At 33.8% G+C, this 15,324-nt stretch overlaps 1 protein-coding gene across 1 annotated transcript in view; it reads left to right on the forward strand.

The window, feature by feature from the left end:
• The window catches only part of LOC111046355 (hypoxia-inducible factor 1-alpha), a 108,447-nt gene that overhangs the window by 75,185 nt on the left and 17,938 nt on the right, over nt 1-15,324 (forward strand). The gene's annotated exons all lie outside the window — the stretch shown is intronic.

Raw genomic sequence — 15,324 nt, forward strand, 5'->3', positions numbered from 1 at the left:
CTCGTAACTAAGTTACTAATCAAACAATATTTATTTCTTCTTTATTTACATCAGAACTCTTATTTAATAACAATTAACACTTTTCTAGTTTCATCTAAACAATGCTTTGGGTCAAGAGCATTTGTAAGCTATCTGCTATCATTATCTCATGTTAGATTAGTCTTTTTATGTTGTTTTTTGAAGGCCAGTCATTCAATGTATGCGTAGGTGCTATTCATTCTATTTGTATTATTTGTTTCCATATGAGGATTTTTTAAAGGGTAATTCAGATAAATCAATTTTTATCATGATTTTTCGTTCAATGTCCGTTAAATTAACGTCATGACTCTGTATTTCTGGCTGATATAATGAAACTTATCTTTTTTTGCAAAGTAAGAATGTAAGTTGGCGAAGGTCAAGGCTACCAATCAAATTTAGCAATGATTGATGTTTTGAATTATTGTGATGATTTTTATCAACTTAGAAAGTAAAAAATTATCAATTTTTCCACATTCATTGTTACATAAAAATTGAAACGTGAATTTATTGGAGCAAGTTAGATCAATTTTTTCCTTTGTAATATTTTTTTTCAAGTAAAACGTGATCATAGGCCTATCAATAATAATAATTGTGCTAATTATGGAAAAATTAAGAAGTGATAAAAACGCTCTGATTCATTTCAAATTCAATCAAATCTTTTATTAATTTTTAGCAATTTTATTTACAACATTGTTGGGACATTATTAATTTAATATACCTACAACCTACAGTAGTATAATTTTAATGTATTATTACTGTATGTGTATATGTCACTGATCTTATTATTCTCAGGCTCCTTATTTGTAGATTTTTCATGTCATAATATTAATGATAACCCTATTCTCGGAACGACTTGAACATACCATAAATATGAACATTGGCCATTCCAAAGCATTCCGAATTTGTTGTCCTCAAATTATGGTACAGAATGTTAGATGATTCAATTTGAAATTCAAAAACACAAAAATGTAATCGGTTCGCTATCTTAGGTTCCCTTGTATAACTGCATCTACTTTGATATTCATTTAGTTTTATGTATAAAGGTGAGTGACGTGTGTCACACCACATGAATAATTTATTGCTTCCAAGGTAGAGGTTGATAGCTGGTTGCTAGTAGTTTCAATAGACCCCTTTATTGATTTTGGGTCTTGAAAGCTACCAACGAATAATTAATTTTGTATATTTAATTTATCCCTACAAAATTGAAAATATCGGGAAATATATTAGGATTCTTTATCCCATTTTCTTTTGTTTTTGAGAAAAACAAAATTTTTAAATTATCTGTATCACAGAGTAACTATCGAATAGAATAATATTTAGAACAATTTGTAGAACTTAGTATGTGGAACAGAAACAGCCTGTTATAAATTAATATTTTTTCACACTTTAATTAAATGCTGGTGCTCGTAACCGTCATAGAAATGTCTCTGATGCAGTTTTTTCACTGGAGATCGGTTCAGTGATCGGGCTTCATGGTTTAGTTAGTGATGAAGGACATTTTCCATAAAGCACAGTACTGTATGACAAATACTATTGGTGAAGCCATTGGGGTCTTCCTCCTCTTTTGTGTTGTGGCTTTTGTGCGACATTGATTAGCAGCACTTCCGTGTTATTCACTATTTCAAAAATATCGTTGCTAATTTTTTGTTCGAAGATTGAGTAGGAATCACTAAAAGCATCGAATCTATCATAGGAATTTATTTTTAAATCTATCATTGTAATACAATTTGATTTCCTGTCTAAATAAATGAATATTAATTATTATTAGTATTATATTACTTTTATTTTCTTCTCATTAGATAATAATGTATTACTATTCGATTCAAAATTTAGTGGTATAATAGTTCAACCTCAATTGATCAATTTTGTGAGTTTCAATTTGAACTAAAAACATGAATTAATTTCAAGACGTTCATCAATTTTTCCGTGTTACATAGGATTTAGAAGTAACATGGTACATTGATATTTTATAGACGTAACATGGTTCATGGTACATTCATCCTCTTTGAAATTATACAAAAATAAAACAACTTATTATCTACAAAAATTGAAAAGAATTCGTTCCTAGATACTTGGAATGACAAATTACTATTAGAGTTGCAGTATTGGTAGACTCTTGTTCACTTTCATTGGAGTATACGTATCCTGAGTAATGAACGTATTTATTTTCCATCAATCACTAATATTTATCAAGAAACATGACAAGACATCCAACTACAGTATTGCATTTGTCTTCTGCGTTTTCCACAAATGTTTGTGAGGGGGTATATTGATTTATCATCATAAAAAAATTCGGATTCTCAGTTATATGTTTTCGTCACAACAATGATCATGCAGCAATGCAGGTCAGTTCAGAATTTACTCCAGAGCATAATTTCTTGTTCTTTTTGAAAAATGTCACGTCCTGTGATCGGTTGTGTTGGTGTAAATAAACCTACTAACATTATGAATCTTGAGGACTTACATCTAGTGCTTATGTGACGTTAGTTCCCCGGTTATAAATTGCTAAATCATGCCACGACTCCAGGTTTTTTCCTTCTATCTGGATGTTTTGTTGAATTTCAACCGTCTATTCTTGTGTTATCGCAAAATCTGATCTTATTTCTCAGTTGCAACTCACTTAGCCAGTTCAATGATCTTTATTGTGGCAGCATCTGTCTCATTCTCAGTGCCCTAGTTCTTTCTTCATCTCAGTAATATAATTTTCACGTGTTTTTCTGGAGAGCTGCTCATCAATATTCTATATGCAACTTTATCATTTGATGCCACCTAGATTAATGGAGTTTCAGGTGCTTTGCTTTAAAATATGTGAATATGTTCTTTTTAACACGTTACAAAATATGTAACGTTTGGTTGAGGACAAGTAGATGGATTGAATAAACAGATTAAATAACGTCGCAACTCGAACCGTCCGAACTCATACAAGGTAATTCAACATTATTTAATTTCTTATTTATTAGCTGACTCCCAAATATTTATATGAAGGTTTCTTGATTAAACTGACCTCCTACCATGCTGCCTGCTATATTTTAATCGTATTTTTTCCTTCTAAAATAGCTAGCCAGTTGTGAAATGAAAACGTACGTTGCTCAGTTGAAAACCTATCACTGTTGGAACCCAGTATTAGAAGCGCCAAATAATGTGACTACCCTCCCCCCTTCACACCTTTACCGGTGAGATGTCCCCCCTCCCCCGCTGTGATGGCGTGACGTAACGACCTTGTCACACGCTTACACGTGACAGAATCATGTGCTTATTCGTATAGGGTTAGCGGGTAGGGGGGCGGCGGGTTAGGAGGAGCTTCTCTTCATTTACTATTCATGCCCTCCTCCCAGTCCTCTTCAATTCTTCCATTACTCCCACAAACACCACTTGAAATGTACCAACTGGCCCATCACGCTTCGCCCAGTCTTTCTTTCTCATTAGCCTGTCACTTGGGCTCTATTAAAATCACTACGATAATCTTCTCTTTTCCTTTTTACAGCGCTTTGACTTATGAATAATTCTCGATCATTTACATACTGCAGCCCTGTTCATTGTTTTGTTTGGATTAGATAGTAATATTGCCAATAATGTGATCCTACATTTATACTCATATTCCAAAATAATTTAAACTCTCGTACAGGTAATTAATTCTGTACAATACCTCCCTTAGTTTATTAGATATATTTTACTTCTGTGTCATTCCACTTGGTAATAAGATAAGAGTTCGCTAATATAAAAACTAGTTCTCCATAACATCCGTGGTAGAATATGATATCTTCTCATTCATGAACGTCAATCATCTGAGATGAAAATATGTTCAACCATTTCGTATTGTATCAGAAAGTTTACATCATTTCCAAAACAAATTATTGTGTATTTGTGAGAATAAGATTAATTCACCAATAATGACATTCACAACACGACTATGCACTACTGTTATACTGTATATTTGAAGTATCGTGGTGGATGCTGTTTTCTAGCAAATCCAATTTGGCCACATGGCAGTAAAAAGGATTTATTGAAACTCCACCTTGCTCGCTCCTATGTCAAGGTTACAACTTGTTTCGATAAGGAAGTGCCTTTGACACATTTACCTTAGATGGTACCCTTGACATGATCGTACATTGCTTTCGGAAACAGCTTGGCCAGTGTGTCATTTTTCTCGATTCTTTGCAACCAGTTCACATTTAGTCCAGCCACTAGGCGCTTGATACTCTGTCAATTTGATGATTTGACCTCCGCCGGCCAAAAATTGACTAATCACTTGTTCGTGTTCCTCACTTTTATGTAGGTTAACTCTTAATTTCTTACCTTCCCGTACAAGATTCTTCTTAATCGTTTTTCAAGACCAGGACCCTCCATAGTTCTGTATGATTTCGAGTTTTTAAAATATTTAAGCTTATAATCTCATAAATTTTTCCATATCTTCTTCTTCCGTGCGAATTCCCCATTCAGTTACCAGATTCCACTAAAAGCATCCTCCAAAATTGAAAATCAATCTCCGACTCGCATTTGTGCTTTGTTCAGCGTCTCAAAATCAAATTAGAGGGAAAGGGTTTACTATTTCTAGTACTGTTTATTCAAACAGTCAATCAAGAAACCATCCTAAGAATCTTCAATTAAATTAGATCTCTGAACTTGTAATTTGTTCACTGAATATCAATATTAGCTCGTGTATTCTTTATTTTATTTGGTTTTTCCAATATCTCAATTACAATTCTCCAGAATCCCAACTAATCAGAATATCAGTTTGAGATATTGCTTGAGAAAGTTTTCTGTGGTTTCGAACTTGGAACATCATTTTAATAAAATATTTGAGAAGATAATTCACTCCTTTATGATTACATAATCAGCAATCTATTTTTTTTAATGAGTAACAAATTCCAGTTGCATAATTATTTATTACAATAGTTCAATCACTTGTAATAACTGGAACAGAACTAAATATTAATTCTTTCTTAATGTTAACGAACTTATCTACAAAATAGCTGAATTTCACAAGGCATTTGAGAAATTCTCCATCTGTTAGGAATCCCAATTTGGATTAGGCACACATTATCTAATCGCGATGAGCTGTTATTTGCACTACTAGATGCTTGCCTGCCTGGCATCTACCAGCTTACAATAAGCCTAGTTTGAACTGAAATTTTGATTTTCTGCCAACTTATTGAAGAAGACAGTGGCGTAGCTTGCCAAAATTGAATGGTCCAAATTTTCTTTACCTCAATTTTCTGCCAAAAGGATAACAATCTCTTCTATGCTGACAAATGCTTCATTCAGCTTCCATAACAGTTTCGGTTTGCAATGGAAACAAACAGCTGAAACCATTTTTCTCGTCGCCTTTTGTTTTTTATTTCAGACCCTATAATCAATGCTAAACATTTGCCGTCTTCTATATTTTTGTTCTCTCAATTTTGATTTACTAGACATGATGATTAGTCTGCTCGTGTATTTGACGTTATATTTCCTTGTTAAATGAGGGTAACTTTCGTGTTTTCTTAATTGAATCCGACGTCAGTTCTACAAGAAAGTTTATATTCTCCCAAAAAGAGCGTAGACTATCAGATGCTTATCTGCCTTTTATGGAAATCTATATAGATAAAAATTGAGCCTCAAATTTTGACATTCAATAACTTTTTTATGTGTGCAACGAATTTAATGATTTTTTCAGCTGTGTTCGTTATGATCAGGACCAGGTTTATGTCCTATCAAATTCATAATCCGACTTCAGGACTCTTTCCTACGGTCCTTCAAAGTTTACATGTAATCCTTATGGGAGAAGATTTGTGAGCTGGACACACACCGAAATAAAAATCAGCTGTTATAATCATTACGTCATCCAACAGCCGTCGGTTGATAGTAGACAAGAGTGTGTGCTGCTCCATAACCGCCCATGTATTTTTTTCTAAACGCCCCGACTAAAAACAAAATGACTGTCCTGTGTGTAACCATCCAGCAGTGCGGCCTCAGCTTAAATTTTTGAATTCAATGGAATTGCCCGGTTTTCCACCTCATAATTTGCAGTTAAAAGTCATAATGTTAAGGAACATAAACCAAGCACGTCTTCGTAATGGTACTCGGCTTACAGTGAAAAAATTAATGAACAACGTCATCGAAGCCACAATTTGGGTCAGCACTTGAATCAGCGACTATGAGAACATTACAATCATCTTTAATAGGCCTAGATTTTTCCTATCCAATTTTTATTCGATACTTTACTGATATAAAAGTTATATACTAAAATTTTAATATTAAATTTCCGAGGAGAATAGAATCACTTCCCAAATAAGAAGTAATGAAAAAATACAAACTGCTGCACAACTAACTAAGCACATAGGAAGTCCATATTGAGATATATTTATGTAAATACTGATTGTTGGATAATTTTCATAAAAATATAGTAATGCATCAGATTAAGCTAAGGGTAAGTACACCTGAGGAGGCGCGGCTTGGTGATAAAAAGTGTTAATCTTATGGAGATTGCCTTATCACACCGTTCCACGCCATGCCCGATTCAGTGTGTGTGAGTTCTTCCATTCAAACCAATAAGCAAGAAGCACCTGGATGCAAAATGCGGCATCGCGCCTCCTCAGGATCAGGTGTGCATCCAGCTAAAGTTTGTCATAAGATGCATAAACTATTTAGCGGTACGAAGTTCGCCGGGCCAGCTAGTACAGTATAAATTACAACCATCTACCATCTAGTCTTCAATAAAATAAAAAAAATGATTGTCAAAAATATGATTCATTTGAAAACAGTATTATTCAGTGATTAATATCAATGTTAAATCGAATCTGGAAGGTTCAGCAATAAAAAACTTCAGTGTTATTTCCCTTCTCTGTGGTTTGGGCTCTGATGTTACCCTTGATAAGAAGATTATTTATAAAACTCAAATTAGTAAATAGTTATTGAATATGTCCTTATTCTTCATATGCCATTTAGGATATTAATCTTCTGGTTTGATTCATTGACTTGAACAATAATTAAGTTTAAAATGAATAATATCCATCAATGTAATGAATGAGTCCTTCTTATTTATTACACTGCAATTAATTATCAGTCCCTTTTGGTGCGCTATTCTCTCTTGCATTCAATTAAAATATAAGGAAAACTATCTAATAATCGGCCGCAAAATCATAAATCCACCACTTTTGGCGGCCAACTACACTGGTTGCAGTCCTGTTCTACGCAACAACATTTCGGCAGGAATGTTGTATGTCATTGGTAAAGGGGGTGGTAGATTGTTGGGTGAGGTGGGATTATGATTTTTGATAGTAGACCTAATCGTAGGTTATCTCTGTCCAGTTGTTGTCCACTACCAGTTATTTACGTCACTACAACTGCAAAGGAATCTCATTCGCGTAGCAAATAATGTCATGTGGCTTTTGATACACTAAATTCACATTTCCAGTTTCTTCGTTCTTCGCTCTTCACACTTGAAAAAATTTCAACTATTTCAGCTCATTAGACCTATCTCTCTTCGAATGTTCAGACAAAATTGTTGATGAGCTGGAAAACCTAAAGCTGCGTTTACACCAAAGTTATTAACAAAATGTTAATAACTTAATCCGTATAGATTATATTAGATTGAACATAACTTATCATACACATGATAATGATCCTTATAGATTTTATTAGATTGAACGGAACTTGACAAACACATATGTTCATCATGATTGTGTATGATATGTTATGTTCAATCTAATAGAATCTATAAGGATTAAGTTATTAACATTTTGTTAGTTAACATTCTGTTAATAACTTTGGTGAAAACGCAGCTCAACAGTTATCTAGTTTTGAATTCTCACTTGATAAATTCATAATTCTAGTTTAGTCTCAAGAAAATTAAATCTTTTACTCGTAAATTCCGGTCTTTCTTTTCTTCTTTTCGGTCTCAAAATTTTATAGTTTTTCAAAATTTGGAATTTTCTGAATATTTTTAACACATAACCTAGATACATTTGGACTGTTGTATAAATTAGAATTGGAAACCGTTTTGGGCTTATAAGCCTGTGGTACTTTTCTGTAAGTTGTGTAATTCTGAATGATTAAATAAATAATAAATGAATAAAAAAATGTAGAACTTCTTAATTGGGCTGGCGTGGAGTATTTACCTATCTTTCATCCAGTAAACGGACTGATAGAAAGTGGAAATGAGGTGGATGAGCTTGGAGTTCGGTTCTTCAGTTCATTCCATTCCATTCAATTTTCATTTATCCATATTGTTTATTGAATAATACCCTCAATTATTATAATTATTGGGGGAGGACCAACAGGCACAGCCTAAAACTGTTCCTCCCACGAATTTTTTCATAAATTCACTTGAATAGTAACATATTATAGCCTACTAGTCCAAAAGTAGGTTATTCAGTTTACCAGATCAAATCTTTGCTGAAAGGCATTTTGGTCAATTTGATTGAGTCTAGATTTACATTATCTCTCAATCAATAAATAATCCACTTTGTCAAATATTCTATTATTATAATAGGCCTCATTTTTAATTAATTTTAAATATCCAGTTTCTATCCTCTAACAGTGTTTACCTAGTTGATTATTGTTCTACTTTGGTTATTCAAAATAACTATTTAATTTGAATTTTTACACCTACGGTACTTATTGAAGGGGCTTAAAAAGTACTTTTCGATGTAGTCTTTTACCAAAATATCACTGTCACTAAATTTGATTATTCCATTTCTCGCTTTCATCTTTTCTGTTTGTTCTATCTCACTTGATGATTATACTTTTACACTTATACGATTTGATGTTTATACTTTTCTCTTTCGCCTTTTACTTTGAGCTATCCCTGTAATTCAAAGTAATTTATTTCATTTTTCTTCTGCCACTCTATCCTTTAAAATTTTTCTTTCGGCTCACTTACCTTTACTGTTTTACTGCGAGAGGAGGAGAGCTAAAAGGTGCGTGTAAAATGAAAACTCTCTGCCGCTCTCCTTTAGTTACTGTTATGAGTTGTTACTGTTATGTATTAGTAATGTTGCTACCGAAATAATTCAAGAATATTTTTGTTATTCAAATTCATAACAATGTATCCATCTGAGCTTCCTGTGGATAAGAAGGAGGAGAGCGCTCTGGTGGTAGCGGTGGGAAGCTGGCGTTTGCCTTGTACTACAATCGAGGCGGCGAATGTACCGGCTCCCCAGTCAGCTGATAGACAGACGCCGTCACTTATTACAACAAACATTTCGTGCCTGATGAGAGTAACCTGAAGACTGTGAATTATTTCTTATTTGTAAAAAACTCACTCGAACTGTTTATCATAACGAATACTTAATCACGCGTGGACTGTACTACGGCATCGACTATGGAATAATTTTTTTCTCACGACTTCCAAAGAACTATTATTATCACTAGATTAAAGAGCGTATTGTTTGTCAGGGGAATTTTAATTCATTATACAACGATAGCACATAACGAAACGACTGCTGAAGTGTTACTGAAAAAATCACAAGTGCCGTGTTTGTTGAAAAAAGTAATTGAAACGTGTGTCTTACAGTGCTTTCAGACAAAGTCAATTATCAAAGGATTAATGTTATTTTTTATAAAGGTGAGGAAACTGTAGTGTATTAAATCATAAATCCATATCCATAAACATTGTCAGATTAATGTTTTCAGTTGTAGTGCTTCTGGATTTTTTTTTTTTTTTGAAAGGGATAAGTTTGTTTGTCGTTGATGTTTTCAAGCCATGAATGAACAATTAAATTGGAGCTTATATAGGGTTGTACTAAGTGTGCCAGGGTAGTAATTTGTGGCCACATTTGACGTTTAGCTGTTTGTTGAGTTTTATTGAGTTGGAGACCTAGTTGGAGAGAGAGAGGCCGGTTGGACGTTGCTCATATCGATTTCGGTCTGGCTAAAGTTCTCTTCTCTATTCCTTCTCAGACAACTTGCCAACATGTTTGAATGCTTGCCGTGCTATGAGCCGCCGATAAATAATCGCTTCTATCGATTTCCAAACATTCACTACAAAACTGTAGACAAATTGGTATCCACTCTTTAAAATTGCATAATCTGGGTCGTCGAAAACGCGCTTCTCTTTCAAGAGTTGCAAGTGCCAGTCGCTGCTACCTGATTTACTTGTTCCAATTATCCTGGTCTTTTCTAGTCCGGTGGCATTGAGGAAGTTTTGAAACATGTTCACTTGATTGTAAAACTGGCTATTCACTCGAGTACTCTTTGTAAATACTGTACTGTGGAACTAGTGTACTTTGTAACTAGTTTTCCATTCAGAGCGCCTTTCAGGAGGACCATACAGATTATCAAAGGTAATCGATCATTTCTGTTATCAGAATCCTCCTCAAGACCGTTCAGATGAATAATCCAATCCTAGAGACAATTCCTGTTATCTCTTGATAAGAACTTCTTTTCACTATTCTTCGTTTAAATCATCATCCATGTTCGCGATAGGATGTTCATCTTCCACAATACAGACTCCACTGTACTGATCATTCTTTACTGAAACTACATCTTAGTTCAAATTTCTGGATAAATACAATGAAAATCTAATCCCAAGGGAAATAAATAACAACCTTGCGTTCTGTATTATTTGCTCTGCTCATGAAATGAAGTTGGTTCCTCAAAAGTTGAAATCTGTGAATTTTGCTCAACATAAGGAGAAGGAGAAATGTTTACTGTAGTAAATGGCTCTTCTCCAGCTTCTAGGATCTATCTATCAAGTAGATGTTTTCTAGCATAAGTGCTATCTTTTATCTATGATGGATCTAAGTACATGTTGAATATGTTCGCTCTAGTATTTATTAGAGTTGATGATATTTGAATATCCTGATATCCATTACATAATTATCTGTTATTATTTGATTCACTGTATGAGGTTAGTAACATTAATTTATTATAACAGTCATTAAACCATGATAGGAGATCTGGATCTGTCTGCTCCAGTATATTTCCTATATCCCAGTTCATGTTTATCGCCGCCGCTAATTGACATGCTAATCCAAAACGAAACTTTTGTTTTCACTCCTATGAAGTGTGAAAGAATATTTTTGAGCTCATTGCTTCAATATTAGTGTAATCTGAATAATGTATTCTTCAACCAGAATATTCTTTTTTGAGAATCAAACAATATTTTGTTGAGAGTGTATTCTACATGTTTGCTTAGTTGAAATTGGGTCTTATCGCAATTCATCACTAAATATTGTTGAACCACTTGTCAGTTCATTTTGTTGGTTGTTCAAAGCTTCATGTATATAAATATGGTTATGACTTTTTTTAAATAAAACTTTGATTATCACTGGTCACTGCCAAGTAGATTTGTTATTTCTTTAATTTTTGGAATGGGAATATGAATAAAATCTCTAGCATATATGAAAATAGCATCTTCTGTGAAGTGGATCAGAGAAACTTATTCCGTTTAATATTTGATTTGGATATGATTACCGTCCATGGTCCTGGAACCTCAATTGATATTTTAAACTGAATTTAATTTCTCAAAATATATTTACCGTTATTGCAAATACCTACCGTGGCTTATTAACAGTTTACCGATAAAGCTTTCACGATAAATAGCAACTTAACTCATCTGTTTGGCATCTTTTTAATCTAATAGCATTTTTAAGGACGGAAAAAATCGTACGAACAAAAATTGATGTGTGTGTAGCTAGCCTTAATGTAATACAGTGTTCGATTTTCCTTCACCACTGGTCGACAAAACAATGCGATAATTTTCGAAGTACGTTACTTGTATTTTCCTTGTTTCTTGGACTTATTACCTGCCAAGTTTTCCTTCGATATATAGTTGCTGAGCTCACACTGATATGACTTGTAAATCACCATCCGGTATTCGAATGCATTTGCAAGTGAGTTATTTTATCAATTGCCGCTGCTAGTGAGTAGATTCACGCGGTGACGTACAGAAAACACGCGTAGGCCACATTGAACGTAAATTGACATCAATTAAATCTTGTGACAACATTTCCCTCTCTCCCGGAATCTTCTTTCATTCTTCCCTCGTGATCGGTCCTTTTCTCCTCTTCTTCCTCGGTTCCCTCCCCCTCTCGTTCGCCTCCCCCGGCCGGTTGGTGGTTAATAATACGTAGGAGCCCGCTTGAAATTGTTTATTTTTAGCGTGCGCCATTTTAGAACTTGTAAACTAGTGCCAAACTTTGGCCAGCTCACAGGAGATGAAGCATCTTCACTGTTGCTCCGCTGCTGCTGCTGCTGCGCTGCTGCTGCTGCTGCTCCTCCCGCAGATGCGTTGCTGTCCTGAGCCTCTCCAAGTGGTCGCATCGCAATAGCACCAACATTATACATACACCCATTCACCAAATATTTGCTCTGCTACATCGATACTAGTTTTCAGACCTCTCAGTAGTCAGTGTTTGATTGGCTTAGTCTATTGAATGATATAAACGTATTTCTAAACGTTCGTTTCTCAAACATTTTTGAAGTGGATTGAAATAATATATTCTTCTTCAGATCAGACACTCAACAAATGCAATCTTTGCAAGCTGTTTACGAAAAATACAAGCGTAGGGCTTCAAGTAGGTAGTGTAGGATTGTAATCAGACAAAATGATCCCTGCAAGAGTAAACCTTAGCGCAAGGAATAATTTATTTATTCATTCTAGAATTACAATGTGAGAGCATACAAGGAACCTCCCCCCCCCAAAAAAAAATTGCTTCCTAATCAAACAATTACAAAACTTCTACAAGGTGATAATTTAAAAAATGGTCAATATTCTCCTGAACAATTAAAAATTCGCTATAGAAATATATCGAAACATCATTATGGATGAAGCTTTTTGAATAATGTTTAGTAAACAATAATCGTAAAGTGATATTGTTGGAGTTTAGTAAACTGAACTAGTAATGAGCCAGGAAGAAACTATTCCATACGATTAATAGGCCATACTGAGTTTCAATTTTAATTTCAAAGATTTTTAAACTATTTAAACAATGGCATTATTGTTATGAAAGTCGGCTCAAGTTGACAAATTTCTCAATATGCATCCATCTCATAAACAAATTTTTTCCTCGCTATTTTGAAAGGATTCAAGATTGAATTCCATTCATTCTCATGGAGTGTATCCTATCTCAACTATTGAAATTAAATTTTTTCAATGAATAATGATAATGTTCTCAATTTCTTTTTTCCAGTCTGAACGTGCGATAATAATACATTACCGTATCTTGTTTTAGTTCATGCTCAATTGATTTCCGGTGTCGAGTTGTAATTTTTGAAAAATGTACATGAACTAAAACGTATTTTCTCAGGCGTCAAACAGTTGTGGACTCGTATTTCATCGTTTAGGTTCAGTGTGTTACGCTGAATATTATTTAAATTGCCTCATAAATGGCCAGACTTGCTGATAAATTCATAATCTGTTCTTCCGGTACTGAGCCAAACTTTCTCTGTCTGAAAATCGAAGAAAGTCAGTGTTAGTGTCTATCTTGTCTTATATAATTCGTGCGAGCGAGTGAAGATTATTGAAAGGATTAGGAAACTGTGTGGTGAAATGCTTTCAAAACTATTCCACAAACTCATCCAACCAGTTATTTGACTAGGATAGCTATTGAAGAAAAACTAGCTTCAATGTTTTATTTGTTTTATCCTCAGATTGGAGGATAGCAATATTGTAGTACTTATGCAGTCCTTGGAAACAAACATAACTTACTTGGAATAAAATTCATGATTAGTGTCTCAACAAAAATCGAAAAATCTTCTTATGAATATGAAATCATCACTGGAAAATTATTGGTACCATGTAATGTTCATTACATGCTGAGGGTAGCTGAGTAGGCATACTTTGTTCAATCAAGGGCTAAAATGCTATTTTTTACATATATTGAATGGGCGTTTACTATCAGCTACGAGCTCTCTATCATCACAGATCAAATCTTTGCAAATTAATATCAATATCAATTTTTAAATAAAAAAACACTGCTACAATGTAGTTTTGAATTCATCATGTCGTTTCGATAGGCCTTACTATTTGCCAGATAATATAAAATGAAATATAAACAATTTATCCAAGCGCTTATTCTATCCATGGTACTAAATGGATTTGGTAAAATAATGTGGTTTTGCATTGCTAAATGAAAATCTCTTTTAATATTATTGAACTATCTCACCTACGTTACTGTTGTAAATAAACTGAATCTCAGATTCGAATATTGAATCAGCTCCCAAGCTCAAAATACTGTACTCAATAGATGTTCAGAAGTGTTGAAAGACTAATTCTGGTCAGCTCCCTGAAAGCTTTCGTTGTGTTACATAATGCTGAAGTATTAGTAGTAGAGCGATGTTGTACGGTTGTTGTAGTAGCCCGCCAGCTCAGCCCGGCTTCTCCAAATTGAATCGTCTGAATTGTTTAATTGATGGTTGTGTTACACAAGCATCTCCTCGTTGCACCCGATCCCCCGGTCCCACTTCTCAACAATCACTGGTCGTTTTACTGCTTCACTACAGTTAGGCACCGTATTCACAAGTTTATCTGTTTCCCAGTTGATTGGTTTTAGATTGAATGATTATTATGTTCGTTTGTGGTTGAGGTTGAATCAAAACTAGGAAACCTTAAATCTGTGTTCCAATACATAAATATTATAGAGAATACATCAAACATTAAGAGAATTTGGGTTCACTAAACTCTCTATAACGATTGTAATCGAATTTGCAAATGTCACTCCAATAGCATTCAACTAGTTTGGAAAACTCCTCTATTGAAATGTTTTTCTTCCATAAAATATCCAATAGCACTCAACTAGTTTGGAAAACTCCTCTATAGAAATGTTTTTCTTCCATAAAATAATACTATGTTGTGATTGGCCATCACACACGTTCTTGTACACATTCGTATCTGAATATTTTCAACAAAATTATCATGACAGAAAAATTACAGTAGATTTTGACAATTGAGTTGTTTGAGGAGTATTTAATGTGGATCTTTTTAAAAATGTAGATTTATTGCTATTGACAATTCTATTTTTCAAAATTAGAATTAATGAAAACTAATTATATCATTTATCTGACAGGTTTTTGACTCAGATCGTATTGTGATTGGAGAGTAAATTTTCAAAGTTTTCCTTATACATCTTTTGAAGTTTGAAGGTGCTATCTACTAATCATTACTAAATTCGAAAACATTCGCGCTCTTTCATCACAGTTAATTATAAAGAGAAGGAAAATTTATTAAAGAAATCAAGTATCAAATAATGTTATTCATTTCCTAAACTTAAAAAAATTAATTTACCTTAGTCCAATCCATTTTTTTCCCTATCAACTTGAAGATGAATTCGATAAAGTCTATTCACATGGCCATGAACTAGGATCTAAAAGATAAGCCACAAT

Source organism: Nilaparvata lugens, chromosome 4, assembly GCF_014356525.2.
Source record: "Nilaparvata lugens isolate BPH chromosome 4, ASM1435652v1, whole genome shotgun sequence".
NCBI lineage: Eukaryota > Metazoa > Arthropoda > Insecta > Hemiptera > Delphacidae > Nilaparvata > Nilaparvata lugens.